The sequence below is a fragment of the Anolis sagrei genome, chromosome 3 (genome assembly GCF_037176765.1).
Source record: "Anolis sagrei isolate rAnoSag1 chromosome 3, rAnoSag1.mat, whole genome shotgun sequence".
NCBI lineage: Eukaryota > Metazoa > Chordata > Lepidosauria > Squamata > Dactyloidae > Anolis > Anolis sagrei.
This window is the reverse complement of record NC_090023.1, coordinates 19,085,289-19,100,778: the sequence shown is the minus strand read 5'-3', so window position 1 is coordinate 19,100,778 and position 15,490 is coordinate 19,085,289.

Below are 15,490 nucleotides of genomic sequence, written 5' to 3'. Positions count from 1 at the left end.
CCATTCCTGGAGGCTTCCAGCAGGGGTAATTCAACCTTCTTTTTCTATCAGATAAAGCTGGAGTGACAATTTCTCAATGGTGGGCACTTTGCTAAACACTACCTGTGCCGATCTCACCTCAGATTCCCCACGCTCTTCCAAGGGTATGTTGCCACCAAGATCTCTGCTGGGTTCAATATTTCTAAAGCCCGTAGAGGGCTTTTTCTTTTATAATGGCTGTCATTTTAGCTTCTTGGCTAATAACTCCCTTGTTGCAACGACATCACTGGCTGATGGTCCATTTCCAATTTAAAGTGCTAGATTTGATCTATAAAGTCATATAAAGAATTAGGTTCCATGTTCTTTGAAGGACTCTATTTTCCCTTCCAAACCAGCCCACATTTTGAGGTCTACTGGCCTGGCCATTCTGTCTAACCCACCAATTTCACACATACTTCTGGTGGGAACATGAGAGAGGGCCTTCCTAGTGGTTTCCCTTGGCTCTGGAAGTATCTTCTTAGGAAGGTCTCCTGGTACCATCTCTATTTTCTCTTTTTAGGTGTTTGCTGATTTGACTATGAGGGTTGAATGAAAAGTAATGTCTCCACCTTCGTAACTCCTCAACAGATGGCAGTACTGGTATGAGGGCAGGTACTGGCTTGTTCAGTAGACTCTCCTCTACAGTTTCATTTTGGTGGGATGCCAAAATGTGTTGTTAATGTGCTAAGTATGGAACCCTGCACAAACGGTCGGTCAATGCGACTTAAGCAATGTGCAGCCACTGAATTCTTGACAGCAGAAGGTGTCACCCCAAAGGAGATTCATCAGAGAATGCAAGCTGTTTATGGTGATTGTGTTGATGTGAGTACTGTGTGGTGGTAGAGCGAGTAAGTTTAAAGATGTTGAGATGGGAACATCTGACTTGCATGACAAACAAAGAGTTGGGCATCCTGTGACAGCAACTACCGAGTTTCACAAGCAAAAGGTTGATATTGATTTAGGTTGATCGTTGTATCACTCAAAGAAAAATTTCGAGCAAGTTAAGGAGCACATTCTAAGGAATATTTCTGCGTTTGGTTTATTAAAATATTCCCATCCAAACCCAAGTAATGAAGGTGGAGGCATTACTTTTCATTCAACCCTTGTATATAAGCCCCCCCCCCCCCACTAAATAATGTGCTGGATCTTGTTAATTTTTATGGTGATGTGTGTGCATGCATTTTAATACCCCTTGGTATCTGTTGGGTTTTGATTCTGGGGGCCCTTCTATGTCATTTGAAACTCAGACCCCAAAAAGCCAGAGCCCTGAAATTGATGCTCAAATAGATGGCCTCTCAATACATCACTTAATCTCTGAGGCAAGAAACATCTCCTGCTGGGCCAGTGGTTCTCAACCTATGCATTCCCAGGTGCTTTGGCCTATAACTTACAGAAATCCCAGGCCAAACATCTGGGGACCCACAGGCCAAAACATCTGGGGACCACTGTGCTGAGAAGCCCTACCTGACTTCCCTTCTTCTCTCCACCACAATATAGGGACATGTTACTAGAAAGCAGAGGGATTTCCTTCAGAGAATTTCCTTCTCAGTCAAGCCCTGAACTCAATAATATGATTGGAATATGAATGCAGACCAAACATACAGGGTACCATAGATTCCACCCAGAGGGGATCCAAGTCTGGACAGCATTTCTCAAACTGGGGGACCCCTGCGGAGGTCATAAAGGGGTGTTACTGGGGTCGCCAAAGACCATCAGAAAACACACTGTATTCTGTTGGTCTTAGAAGTCCTGTGTGCCAAGTTTGGTTCAATTCCGTCGTTAGTGGAGTTCAGAATGCTCTTTGGTTGTAGGTGAAATATAAATACCAGCAACTACAACTCCCAAATGTTAAGGACTATTTCCCCCAAACTCCATCTGTGTTCATATTTGGGCATATGGAGTATTTGTGACAATTTTGGTCCAGACCCATCATTGTTTGAGTCCACAGTGCTCTCTGGGTGTAGGTAAACTATAACTCCAAAACTCAAGGTCCGTGCCCACCGAACCCTGTTTTCTGTTGGTCTTGGAAGTCCTGTGTGCCAAGTTTGATTCAATTCTGTCGTTAGTGGAGTTCAGAATGCTCTTTGATTGTAGGTGAACTATAAATCCAGCAACTACAACTTCCAAATGACAAAATATTTTTTTTTGAGTGATGGTCACTCATCGGGTATTCTGTCCAAATTTGGTGTCAATTTATCCAGTGGTTTTTGAGTTATGTTAATCCCACAAACAAATTTTAACTTTTTGTATGATCAATGATGCCTGATTGACTGATTTATAATCTTTTAGCGAAAGTTGTTCCCTCTGTTTTAATTGTAGGTGTAAATGTTTTATTTTTATGGCATTGAATGTTTGCCATGTTTTCATGTTATATTGGAAGCTGCCCTGAGTCCTTTCGGAGAGAGAGAAGAGAGTAAAAAATTATTATTATTATTATTATTATTACTACTACTACTACTACTACTACTACTACTACTACTACCTCAAGGATTACCATATATTTTGTATAAGATTTCCTGGCAATAGAGAAGGAAGCTGGAGGAAGGAGGGAAGAGAGAAATCTATTGTGGCGCAGCTGGCTGAGTGTCAGCTGCATTAAGATCACTCTGACCAAAAGGTCATGAGTTCGAAGCCAGCCCGGGTCGGAGTGAGTGTCTGACCAATTGTGTAGCTTGTTGTCGACCTTTGCAGCCCAAAAGACAGTTGCATCTGTCAAGTAGGAAAATTAGGTACCACCTATGTGTGAGGAGGCTAATTTAACTAATTTATGAGGCTATAAAAAAGACTCCAGCAAAAAGCACTCCAGCAAAGCATGCGGGGAATGTGGAAGTACTTCATCAGTGTCGCAGATGGACGATGAAAGTGACAGCTCCCCTGGCGGCCAGAAAAAGTTAAATAGCCTCTGTGTACGTCTATATACTTGTATGTCTAATTGGCATTGAATGTTTGCCATATATGTGTACATTGTCATCCGTCCTGAGTCCCCTGTGGGGTGAGAAGGGCGGAATATAAATGCTGTAAATAAATATTTCTACCAGGCCAGTCACATCTCCAAACCATTTATTGCACCTCTGCTTCATAGAATGATTCATATACCATTTCCCAACATGTTATAATTTGAGTCAGAATCTCTAAGAATTTCTAGTCATGGGCAAAGCTGAAGAATGTTTCTATAGGTTTCAGATGCTGGTGTGGAATGCAGGTAAAATTGTTTTTGTTGAGAAGGAACATTCAATGTCATTGTCAGTAAGATGTGCCGCCCGCATCACTGTTGCATACAATTACTCCCAAATTGTTCATGCCTAACTTGTAATTGAAGAAAATTGGCATCATTCGGCTCAAAAAACAGAGCTAATTTGCTAAAATTGCCCAGTCCACTTTTGAGTCACTGCTTTTAACCTTGTGGGATGGAACTAGGGTTCAAGCGGCAGATGTGAATATTTCCTCAAGGAAACGCTCTCTAGATAACTAGACACGAGGAATCTTTTTCCGACTGAGAGCTGCATCCCATCATCATTCAAAACAAAAAGATAGCTTTTGTTTGGGTCATGAAACAAAATCACAAACACAAGTTCCATATCCAAATAATATGTTTATATGCCCTTCCACTGTCCTGATTTGGCAGCAACTGGTGAAATAAGGGACAGGTCCTTTGTCTCTTCAACACTTGCACAGAAGGGAACATTTCAACAGGTGTTGCTTTCATGATAAGCAAGGCCTGCTGAAATTTCTTATCCTGCACAAACGTTGGAGAAACAAAAGGCCGGTCATTTACTTCACCTGGCAACCATACCAGACACACAGGATTGCACCTTTGGACTGCACACAGGACTGCACCTTCTCACTCCACAGGGGACTCAGGGCGGATTACAATGTACACAGATATGGCAAACGTTCAATGCCAAAGACACACAACAGATATAGACAGACAGTCAGAGGCTATATAACTTTTTCTGGCCGCCAGGTTAGCTGTCGCTTTCATCGTCCATCTGCAACACTGATGAAGTACTTCCGCATTACCCACATACTTTGCTGGAGTATTTTTTATGGCCTCGTAAATTAGTTAAATTAGCCTCCCCACACATAGGTGGTACCTAATTTTCCTACTTGAGAGATGCAACTGTCTTTCAGGTTGCAAAGGTCGACATCAAGCTACACAATTGGTTGGAAGCTCACTCTGACCTGGGCTGGCTTCAAACTCATGATCTTGTGGTCAGAAGTGATCTTAATGCAGCTGACACTCAGACAGCTGCGTCACAGTCCCGGTGCTATTCAGTGCTAATTAACATGGCCAACTGCAACATTCACACTTGCCTCCAACAGACAAGAGTTCATTCTCCCACCCTGTACATTCCACAGATACATAAATCCCACTTGCCCAGTTTCCAACAGACCTCACAACCTCTGAGTAGCTGACACCCAGCCAGCTGTGCCACAGTCCCGGTGCGTGCGATAATGTCTCCAGTGAGTTAGCTATTGCCATTAATGGAAGCAAATGGCTACTCCTTGGAGCAGAAGCACAGATCAACGTAGCAACCCTGTATTAGCAAAACTGGAAATTAAATTTAGGCTGTGTATGAGGTTGAAAATTGATGAAGTATCCTGAAGGGTTCACAAGCTTGTCCTTTATTTAGTGTCCCTATGAAGGCATTACTCATCCCTGATGATTGATTTGAGTCATGGACCACGAAGCTGTGTGTCGTCTTTTGAAAGAGCGAACTGATTATGGGGAGCAGAGGCTTCACTCAATGCTTCACTTATTAAGCAAGTGTACTTGAGAATTCATGATTGGCAACGGATGCCTCCTTGTCTTAATTGCTTGGACGCTTTCTTCTTTTTGGTAACATTGTTGTGATGAGATTTAGTCCAGGGGGAACTTATTAGCTGTGATGATAAAAGGTTATTGCTAAATGAATTGCTCAAAGGGTGCCTTTAAATATTTAGTTGGGGAACTTTTGAATTAAAAACAAGAAGGAAATAATGTTACCAGAAACTAAAGATTCTTAACTTTCTGCTGACCTAGAGTCACAGTTAATACAAAAACTTTGATCATAAACACCCCATTTAGTAATTTGCAGAGGGATTTTATGAATTCCCTCTGGGATGTGACATGATGACTTTTGAATGTATGCAGTGGCGTCATTAGATCTAATGTCACTCAGCGTGGTAACTATGGTGTTACCACATGGATCTCCTCCAATAGCAGATCATACAGAATCTATAGTACTTTTTGTGATAATGTTACTCATAATTCCCATATAGCAGTGAATGTAATAACAAAATTGATGACTATAAAAAAGCAGCAACAAAAAGAACAGTGAGCGCTTGCAGTGCTTGCAGGCAAAACTCATTTGATTCAGTAATAATAATGACAGTTCCAACTGGAGTTAGATCTAGCTTCTGCCAACCTAGCAGTTCAAAAACATGCAAATGTGAGTAGATCAATAGATACCACTCTGGTGGGAAAGTAACGGCGCTCCATGAAGTCATGCCAACTGCATGACCTTGGAGGCGTCTACAGACAACGCCGACTCTTTGGCTTCAAAATGTCATTTGATACAGTAATAATAATGACAGTTCCAGTGTATTAGAAGGTTTTGTATAATGTGTTTTAACTGCCTTCTTGTTGTTGTTGTGTTGACCTTTACTATCCCATGATTCTGACTGGCTGCCGCTGTGGTGCTATTTGCATATGGTCTCTGATTGGCCAGCTTCACAGGAGCCCCTGGTGGAGAAAAGGGTTCATGACAGAAACCGAGACATGAGAGAAGGAAATTTGCATATGGTCTCTGATTGGCCAGCCTCAATTCCAAGATTCTGAGATGACAAAGAGAGGAAAGGAAAAGGCCAGAGGGGGCTGAGTCAGACAATTACCAATACAGACTACACTTGGCAAACAGAGCCCCCATGACCCACTCTACATCCTACTGCAGTTTGGAGGAGGATAAACCATGGATGATGGGACTTGCAGTACCATCACTCACATTCAGAGACCGCTGTTAACCTCATCCAATGACTGATCAGGACCAAACTTCGCACATAGACTTCTCATGACCCACCTTATGTCCTGGTGTGGTTTGGCCGGGGATGGACCGTGGATTATAGGACTTGCAGTACCATTGCTCAATTTTTCAGACCACTGCAACCCTCATCCAATTACCAATAAATACCAAACTTGGCACACTGAGTCTCCATGACGCACTCTACATCCAGGTGCAGTTTGAAGGAGGATGCACCATGGACGATGGGACTTGCAATACCTGCACTCCCTTCCTAAGACCATTACAACTGCCAACGATGATGGATCAGGACCACAATTTACACAGAGACCCAGCATGACCCACTCTACATCCTGGTGCGGTTTGGAAGAATTTAACAATGGATGACGGGACTTGCAGTCACTTCACTCACTTCCTGAGACCACTGAGACCCTCGCCAATGACTCATCAAGACTAAACTTGGCACATGGAGCTTCAATGACCCACTCTACATCCTGGAGCAGTTTGGAGGACGACAGACCATGGATGATGGGACTTCAAGTACCTCCACTACCCAAGACTGCTGCAAAACTCATCTAATGACCAATCAAGACCAAAGTTGGTACACAGAGCCCCCATGACCCACTCTACATCCTGCTGCAGCTTTGGAGAAGGGTGGACCATGGATGATGGAACTTCCAGTACCTTCATTCACATTCTGAGACTTCTGCAAACCTCATCCAATGACAGATCAAGACCAAACTTGGCACATAGACCTCTCATGACCCACGTTACATCCTGGTGTTGTTTGGAAAACTTTGGAGATGGATGATGGGACTTGCAGTACCTTTGCTCACTTCCTGAGACCACTGAGACCCTCGCCAATGACTAATCAAGACTACACTTGGCACATGGAGCTCCAATGACCCACTCTACATCCTGGTGCAGTTTGGAGGAGGACAGACCATGGATGATGGGACTTCAAGTACCTCCACTCCCTTCCAAAGATTGCTGCAACCCTCTTCTAATGACCAATCAAGACCACACTTGGCACACAGAGCCCCCATGATCCACTCTACATCCTGCTGCAGTTTGAAAGGGGATGGACTTTGGATGATGGGACTTGCACTACCTTCACTCACTTACTGACACCACTGCCACCCTCATCTAATGACTGATAAAGACCAAACTTGGCACACAGAGCCCCCATGACCCACTCTATATCCTGCTGTTGTTTGTAGGAGGATGGCCCATGGATGATGGGACTTCAAGTACCTTCACTCACTTCCTGAAAATAATGCAGCCGTTATCCAAAGACCAATAAAGACCAAACTTGGCATACAGAACCGCCATTACCCACTTTCTCTAATAACCCGGGCAACGCCGGGTCCCAAAGCTAGTAAATAATAAAATAAGGTTCAAAACATAAATTAACATTGAGGTTTATCCTTGTAGGTATATTCATAAAGCACACATTAACTGGGCTATTGAAAAGTGCTTTGTGGTTATAAAAACACAACAGGGATTTTTCTTGTGTTTCTACTGAAACACTGCACAAAGATGGCCTAGACCAGAGCTTTCCAAGCATTTTGTGATGGTGACACACTTTTTATACATGCATTATTTTCAAACCCAGTAATTCAAGTTTACTAGCAAACTGGAGGTTAGCATTATCACAGATATGGACACACACATATATCATAACAACAAAATGTATTATGGGGGCATAACATAACTTATGAATGCCCTTTGTTCACATTTATAAAATATATCTGATTTACTGCTCGTTTCAGATAGACTCAGAGGTTTCTTGTTATATTTGTGTGACACACCTATACAGTGCAGTAAACACACAAGTGTATTGTGACACACATCAAGAGTATCAGGTGTAGTTTCTAGTATGGAAGGCTCTGATATAAACAATCATTTTATATTATCTCCTCACCTAGCGTGGTCCACATTTTTCACACCCTGTAGTGATGCCACTGAATTCAGAATTGGAGAATATCTGGAGGGCCACAAATCAGCCATGCCTGATGTAAATGTAGATTCCAAGTATTTTCTCCCTTATATAAGAATGGGAATCTTATTTCTCTCTGGATCGGTCTGAACTACAGCTTCCACCTATGGTTGCGGGTGAAATAGGAGACAAGACCCGTTCGACAAACAACATCTGCTGAAATTCTTTCTTCTAACACACTGGTTTGGACTTCAGCTCCCACAATTCCTAACAGTGGACAAACTGGCTGGGATTTCTGAGAGTTGAAGTCCAAAACACCCGGAGGACCAAAGATTAGGATTCCTGCCCCTTATTTAACCTGGCAACCCTATGTCCACCCTTCCTTGAAATTGGCAATGCTGGTTTGGGATGCAGAGAGTTACCATCCAAAAACATCTTGAGAACTTCATGATTCCCGCCCCTGACCTAAGTGCAAGTGTCTTCCCTGCAGGCGTTTTGTAATCTGTGAAGCGAGGTCTTCACCTGACATGGTGTGAAAGGCTTCCATCTCCTGTGACCTGAATTCTGCTGAACCAGATCAAAACTCTGCATGGTATCTTTCTGGGAAGAGGACTATACTGGCCTCCTAAGCAGGTCGTGCTATTGAAGGTAGTGAACTTTATCTGCAAACAATCTGGATCAGTTGGAGGCAAATTACTTTAGCAGGCTGACTGTTGAGAGAGTGCTGTATTTTTGCCCGGATCCTACTATGCTCAATCTAGACATGTGAAGTGAGTCAATAGGTCTGTCATCATCTGAACCACTTTCTTGAGATCTGTGAGAGAATTGGAAGGATGTGCTCAGCAGAATGATGGAGGGCAAGGGGGTGACAAATTTAGGTAATGATATATTCATTACCTAAAAAGTGGTTCCAAGAGCAAATCAAACCTGAACTCTTCCCTAGAGCTTAGATGACTAAATTGAGACTTTGGCCATATCACAAGAAGACATTACTCACTAGAAAAGACAATAATGCTTGGTAAGGTAGAAGGCAGTAGGAAAAGAAGAACACATTACAGATGATCAATGAAGTCTCAGCTCTGAGTCTGCAAGACCTGTACATATTATATATAGATAATGCATGATGAGATAAGAATGCATTGGCAGAAATCCTATTGTGTAAAACTGGTGGAAAATACAGTTCTAATGGACATGCGGTCACAAACAGCTGCTGCATGATTAAGTGGGCGGTGATGTGTAACTTAAGGGACAGGCTGAAAAGACTGAGTCATGGCCATGTGACAGTCATGACAAGGGTCGCATCATTCACTTTTGTCCCTGGCTGACAAGCAAGCAGTGGGTATAAAAAAGAGGAGGAAGCGTATCTTCATTCTCTTGCCATGCAAAATCTCTTGCCGTACGTCTGTTGATGATATCTGTTTACCTACATTGTGAGTATATAGCTGCATATGCCATTGACTGATATAAGATCAGGGGATTCTGATATATAGTGCAACATGCTGAGATTAAAAGCGTCCTGTGAGTTTGGCTGAAAACTGAATCAGAGAGTTTTTCTAAACATTGAGCAGCACAAGGTGAGACGGTGCAGTTATACCCTGCTGACAATTGATAAGCACAACCCTATCACGTATGGGTTCATTTTTCCAGTTTGCCTATGAGACATTCAGTCCATTGTATAGCGTATCTAGGGAGGGCATGATTGGGAAAAACTATAAATCATATACCTGTCACGTCTCAACAGTACATGACTATTAATGTTAGGGTGATTTGGTGAACTCTCATTTATAGGATCACCATAAATCAAAGTGACCTTGATGCCAATTAACAACAAGAATCTGCATCATTAATTCTAGTACTCAAGTCAACAGAGAGAACAACAGAGTCCAACTTAAAACTAACAATTTGATTTTATAGTAAGGAGCCGCAGTGGCTCAATGGGTTAAACACCTGTGCTGGCTGAACTGCTGACGTGAAGGTCGCCGGTGCAAATCCGTGAGACGGGGTGAGCTCCCATCTGTCAGCCCCAGCATCCCATGTGGGGACATGAGAGAAGCTTCCCACAGGATGGTAACATATCCGGGCATCCCCTGGGCAATGTCTCTGCAGACTGCCAATTCTCTCACAACAGAAGCGACTTGCAGCTTCTTGAGTAGCTTCTGACACGATAAAAAAAATATAGTATCAGACTTTGATAATAGAAGCCGCTGGTTTCAATGTCTCTGGAATGGTGGCTCTGTTTGGTTCAGTCTTTAAAGTAATATCCAAGGTATGAAACCCAATTTCCAAAATAAGCCTTGCAATTTAGGTAGTTCCTTTAACATTTGGAGTTTAACAGTTCCACTGACGTAGGGGTCACCAGCCGCTGCTAGCTTTGAGGGTTATATCCCAAAGTTTTCATCACAATTGGAAATTTCTTTGCATTATAATTAGCTGCTCAGAAATGAGATCATAAAACTGAAAAAAACTCGTTTTCTACTACTGGAAAATGGAACATCTCTCTTTGAGGGTTACATGCCCTCCAGCCATCAGATCTATTCCCATCTCCAGGTACCCAATTTGGCCTCTATTTTTATCAAGTCCTTCGCCTAAAATAACTCTTTAACAATGGTCCTCTTCTTCTTTAATTTTGTACCTACAAAAGAATCTTTGTCTTGCTCAAGGTCTTAGAAAAAAATTGGGAAACAGCCGGATGTTCTGCTACCAAAAAGGAGGGACCATCCATTCTATGACAACTTGCCCCAAATATCCTAAGTGTAATCAGGTCTAGATAGATAAGACACCTGAACAAAGTTCCCTACATTGGCCTGCAACTGAGATATTTAGTTAAATACAGACTTTGTTGATTAAAACTGGATCTTTATCGAGAGGAAGCTATATTTTTTAAAATTATTATAAATTTTTAAATGATTTTGTATTTTTAAAATCAATGCCGTCTTCATATGGTATCGTTTAAACATGTTTTAATTATTTTATCATCTGACTTTTAGCTTTTAACTTTGTTTTTGGCTCATTGGGTCCCATTTCAGGATGGATGGACAAGCCAGTTATTTCCCCTCTACTATTACCTCTTTGAGAACCACAGCAGTTAAAGTGGTGATAAACTACATTAATTTTACGGTGTAGATCAGTGGTTCTCAACCTTCCTAATGCTGTGACCCCTTAATACAGTTCCTCATGTTGTGGTGACCCCCAACCATAAAATTATTTTCATTGCTACTTCATAACTGTAATTTTGTTACTGTTATGAATTGTCATGTAAATATCTGATATGCAGGATGTATTTTCATTCACTTGGAAAGAGAGTTCGAAATTCTTTTCCCTTCTTATTATTCATTGGAATATGAAACCCAGATTTTAATAACAGCAGAAGATGCCAGAAATTCTTGTAGGGGCTGCTCCTACATAATGCCAGTAATAAAGAAAAGTGAATCATCTTTTTTGCTTCATCATTAAAAATAAATAGTCCAGAGGTGAATCTAGTTTCAAGTATCAGATATACTCTAATTACTATTTACTTACCGCCACACCCAGACACTACAAAAATAAAACTAAGACGTGCTTCTCTCTATATCTGGGCAAACTGTGGGTGTCTTTCTTAAAAGCTTGAGATTCCCAGCAACTGAGGCTACTACAGGTTTTGAGCACCAAAACAGAATATTTATTTTTCAAAGTCCTTTGACACAGCTTGTCAAAGTTACAAACAAAACAGTCAATTAGTGAAACCATGTTGTTCATTCGTTCAGTCGTCTCCGACTCTTCGTGACCTCACGGACCAGCCCACGCCAGAGCTCCCTGTTGGCCGTCACCACCCCCAGCTCCTTCAAGGTCAGTCCAAGGTCAGTCAGCGCTTTCTTCTTTCACCTTGATTAGAAGGCTCCTCAGCTCCTCCTCACTTTCGGCCATCAGAGTGGTGTGAAACCATAGAGATGTTCTTTCTTTCCTGTTTCCTCTAGTCGCCGAGTTGCCTTCCTCCAAATGGTAGAAAAAATCCTGAGATCTTTTTACCCCAACCCTGAGCTACTATCTTTTAGAAAGCGTAGGCTTTCCCTATTCCAGCCCAAGGTTAGTTTTGGAGATGAAGCAAACAGTGTTCAATAACTATCTCAATAGCCCTCAATAACTATCTCAATAGTCCTTTATACTAAATAGCTCAAAATCTCAATATGCTTTTCCTATATTGAGATATGCTCAATACCTATCTATCTATAACTCAATTACCTATCTGTCTATCTACGTATCTATCTATCTATCTATCTATCTATCTATCTTAAAGACTCAATTAACTTTTCTATATCTCAATTGCTATCTATAACTCAGTTAAGACTCAATTGTCTTTCTTAATAACTCAATTTGGCTCAATTGTACTGGCCTAACAGCACACCTGAGGCTTTTCTTTAAAACTGAAGGAGGCAGGGAAGATTCCAAAATGGAGATCTCAAACCCTAGGAAAAAAGGCGGACTCCTAACCCAAAGAGATACTTTCTAAACCAATAGCTGCAAAAAAGCCTGCAGGCTGGCTTCCCAGCCTCTGATGCTGTTAACTTTTAGGGTGCAGCTGAAATTGTAGCAACCCTGGGGAAATGCAAAAGAATGCTATCCCATGCAGCTAAAAGGTAAAGCAAACCATGCTCCTGGAAGACGGAACATTTACAGTTCTGGAAAACACAGGGCAAAAGCAAAATCCACCCAGATTTTTTGGATTATCTTCATCACTTCTTCACAGAGCTCTTAGGAAAATAGGAATATTCACTTTAAAAGAGTGTGTGAGCGAAGAGGGGCTGATGCATGGCAATGAGCAATAAAGTGATGAAATCTAATAAATATTCCAGAAGTAGGACAATAGATGTCAGCATCTCTTTTGTTCCATTAAAAGAAGTGCTTGTGTGAGTTGCCACACATGCTTTTATGTAACTGGCATTTAAGAGGAAACACTGCAGACCAGTGAAAATTAAATATGTGAACAGGTTCATTATTATGTCAGGATTTAATAGACTTTGTTTTAGGTTTCTAATCATAGGCTACTGCTAGTTAATTCCTTATATGAGGTTACAATAAAATGTAGAGAGGGCGAATTTTCAGCTGTAAAACTAATATTTGATATGAACTGGTAGAGAAGTTATTATGATGAAATGGAAGCTATGTGACCAAGAGTTGGAGACATATCTTCTCTATATGGAAGACCAAAGTTATTTAGGGGTTTTGATTTTCAAAAAAGGACAAGTCATCACTCCTTGTTTTGGTACTGTGAGTTCTACTCAGTAATAAGGGCTGGAGTGAATGTGTTTATTTTAATACAGCTGTGTTCTCAAGGAGACATGGAAGGAAATCACATAGGGCACTGTGGGTCCCCAGATGTTTTGGCCTTCAACTCCCAGAAATCCTAACGGGGTAAACTGGCTGGGATTTCTAGGAGTTGTAGGCAAAACACCTGGGGACTCACAGGTTGAGAACCACTGTGACAAGAAGTGGTAGACACTTGACAGGGAAAAGACAGAAGAGGAACGATGTTTGAGGCACTCCTTGCCACTTCTTCTTTGGCATAGTAAAAGACATATTATGGGTGGTGGTGGTGGTGGTGCTCTGATTGTGCTTTTCCTCCATAGCAGAGGGTTGCTCTGGGATGTTCCATGTGGTCTCTTCTAAGTCTGTTATTCTATGATTCTATGACACACATGCACATGCCTCACTGTTGAGTAATTTAAGCTATCTGCTAAGCCCACAGAACCTGGCATGCTTCGCTACCACAACGAATCATGTTGAAGGGAAATAGAACAGAGGTTTATTGTTTTAGGTCCAAAAGGATGTCAGAACAAAGTTGTCACTCTCAAAGATGTAGCATAACCCATTAAAAAATACAGAGCATATCTATTTGCTTTGACAGCTATTCAGAATCCCCATATCAGCCTCTGATTGGCTGGAAAATGGTGTAGCTAGGAATCCCATTGACTGGGGATTCTTTCTGTTGTCATTTCTGGCTGGAGTTCCCATGTGGAGGGAAAAATAAACAGCTGTCATTCATTTTTTTTGGAAGTCTGAGTCCATTTAAAAGTCCACCCCGGAGGGAGGCATGGACCGCTGAAACGAGATGTGGCCATATGTAAAACAGTTCATTATCAAAGTAATTGCCTGTCCAGTTTACATAAAGGAACAGTTGGACAAACACAAAGATTGGAACAGTTCAATGTTTGGCAAATACTGGTAATCTGTGCGCTGATCTTCAGGAGCAGATATCTCCAGGCTTTATCAATAAAGCCATAAAGCCTCTAACTGAGAGCATGAGATTACAATGATTTAAGGAAACTGAGGTGACCTCGGTGTGCAAGCAAGCATTTGCATTTGTTAAGTTGCTCCATCGGGCTCAATTAGTTTATAACTTGCGTTGAACTTCTTAAGTGCACATGTTCATATTTTTTGAAGATTTATGAATGGCCATATAAAAATCAGCTATAAATTTTACAGAATTCAAGAAACAGGGATAGGGAAATGTATATAGGAACATCCAGAAGTGGGGAGGAAATATCACTTATGGGATTGGGAAGCACTCATGCATTTCCTGTGGGGCCCTTCTCCAGAGGTGATTCTTTTTACCTGCATTATATGGCAGTGTAGATGGAACCTCAGTCTGAGAGGGAGGCAGCGGTGAGCTCCCTTTGTGCAAATACACTGTCTTGGGGTGTGGTGGAGTCAGGGCCGTAGCCAGAAAATTTTTTTGGGAGGGGTTTAAATTTTCGGGGGGGGGGGGTGGGGTTGAAAATTTCGCAGGGGGGGTTGAAACCTACCTCCTAGCTCACGCTGAAGCGAAGATTACAGCAGGGGGCAGAGCAGCCTTCAATAGCCTGCAGTTCCACCCCTGTCAACCACTTCCACCAAGTCTGGCCTCCTTAATGAGAGCATTCAACACCCCTCCCTACTTGGTTGCTTCACTACATCGGCTATTGCTGCAAGTAATGACAGTGTGAATAAATTCAAAGTGCTGGTTCTAGCCTATAAAGCCCTAAACGGTTCTGGCCCAACTTACCTGTCTGAGCGTATCTTCCCTTATGAACCATCTAGGACCTTGAGATCGTCTGGAGAGGCTCTGCTCTCGGCCCCGCCTTCGTCACAGGTATGTTTGGCGGGGACGAGAGACAGGGCCTTTTCAGCGGTGGCTCCCTGGCTACGGAACGCCCTCCCCAGAGAGATTAGATTTGCTCCCTCCCTCTTAACGTTTCGGAAGCAACTCAAAACATGACTGTTTGAGACAGCGTTCACAAACACAGAGTAACAGATACAGATAACTGATATAGGAACGGATAACTGATGATGGAATTGGACAATGCTTGACAATAAGGAGACGCCAATGATGTTGTTTTTATTTCTGTTGTGATTTATGTAATTTTAATGTTTTTAAATTGTATTATGATACTATGTATACTGTTTTGTTGGAAACCGCCTTGAGTCGCCGATAGGCTGAGAAAGGCGGTATACAAATACAGTAAATAATAATAATAATAATAATAATAATAAGAAGAAGAAGAAGAAGAAGAAATTGTCA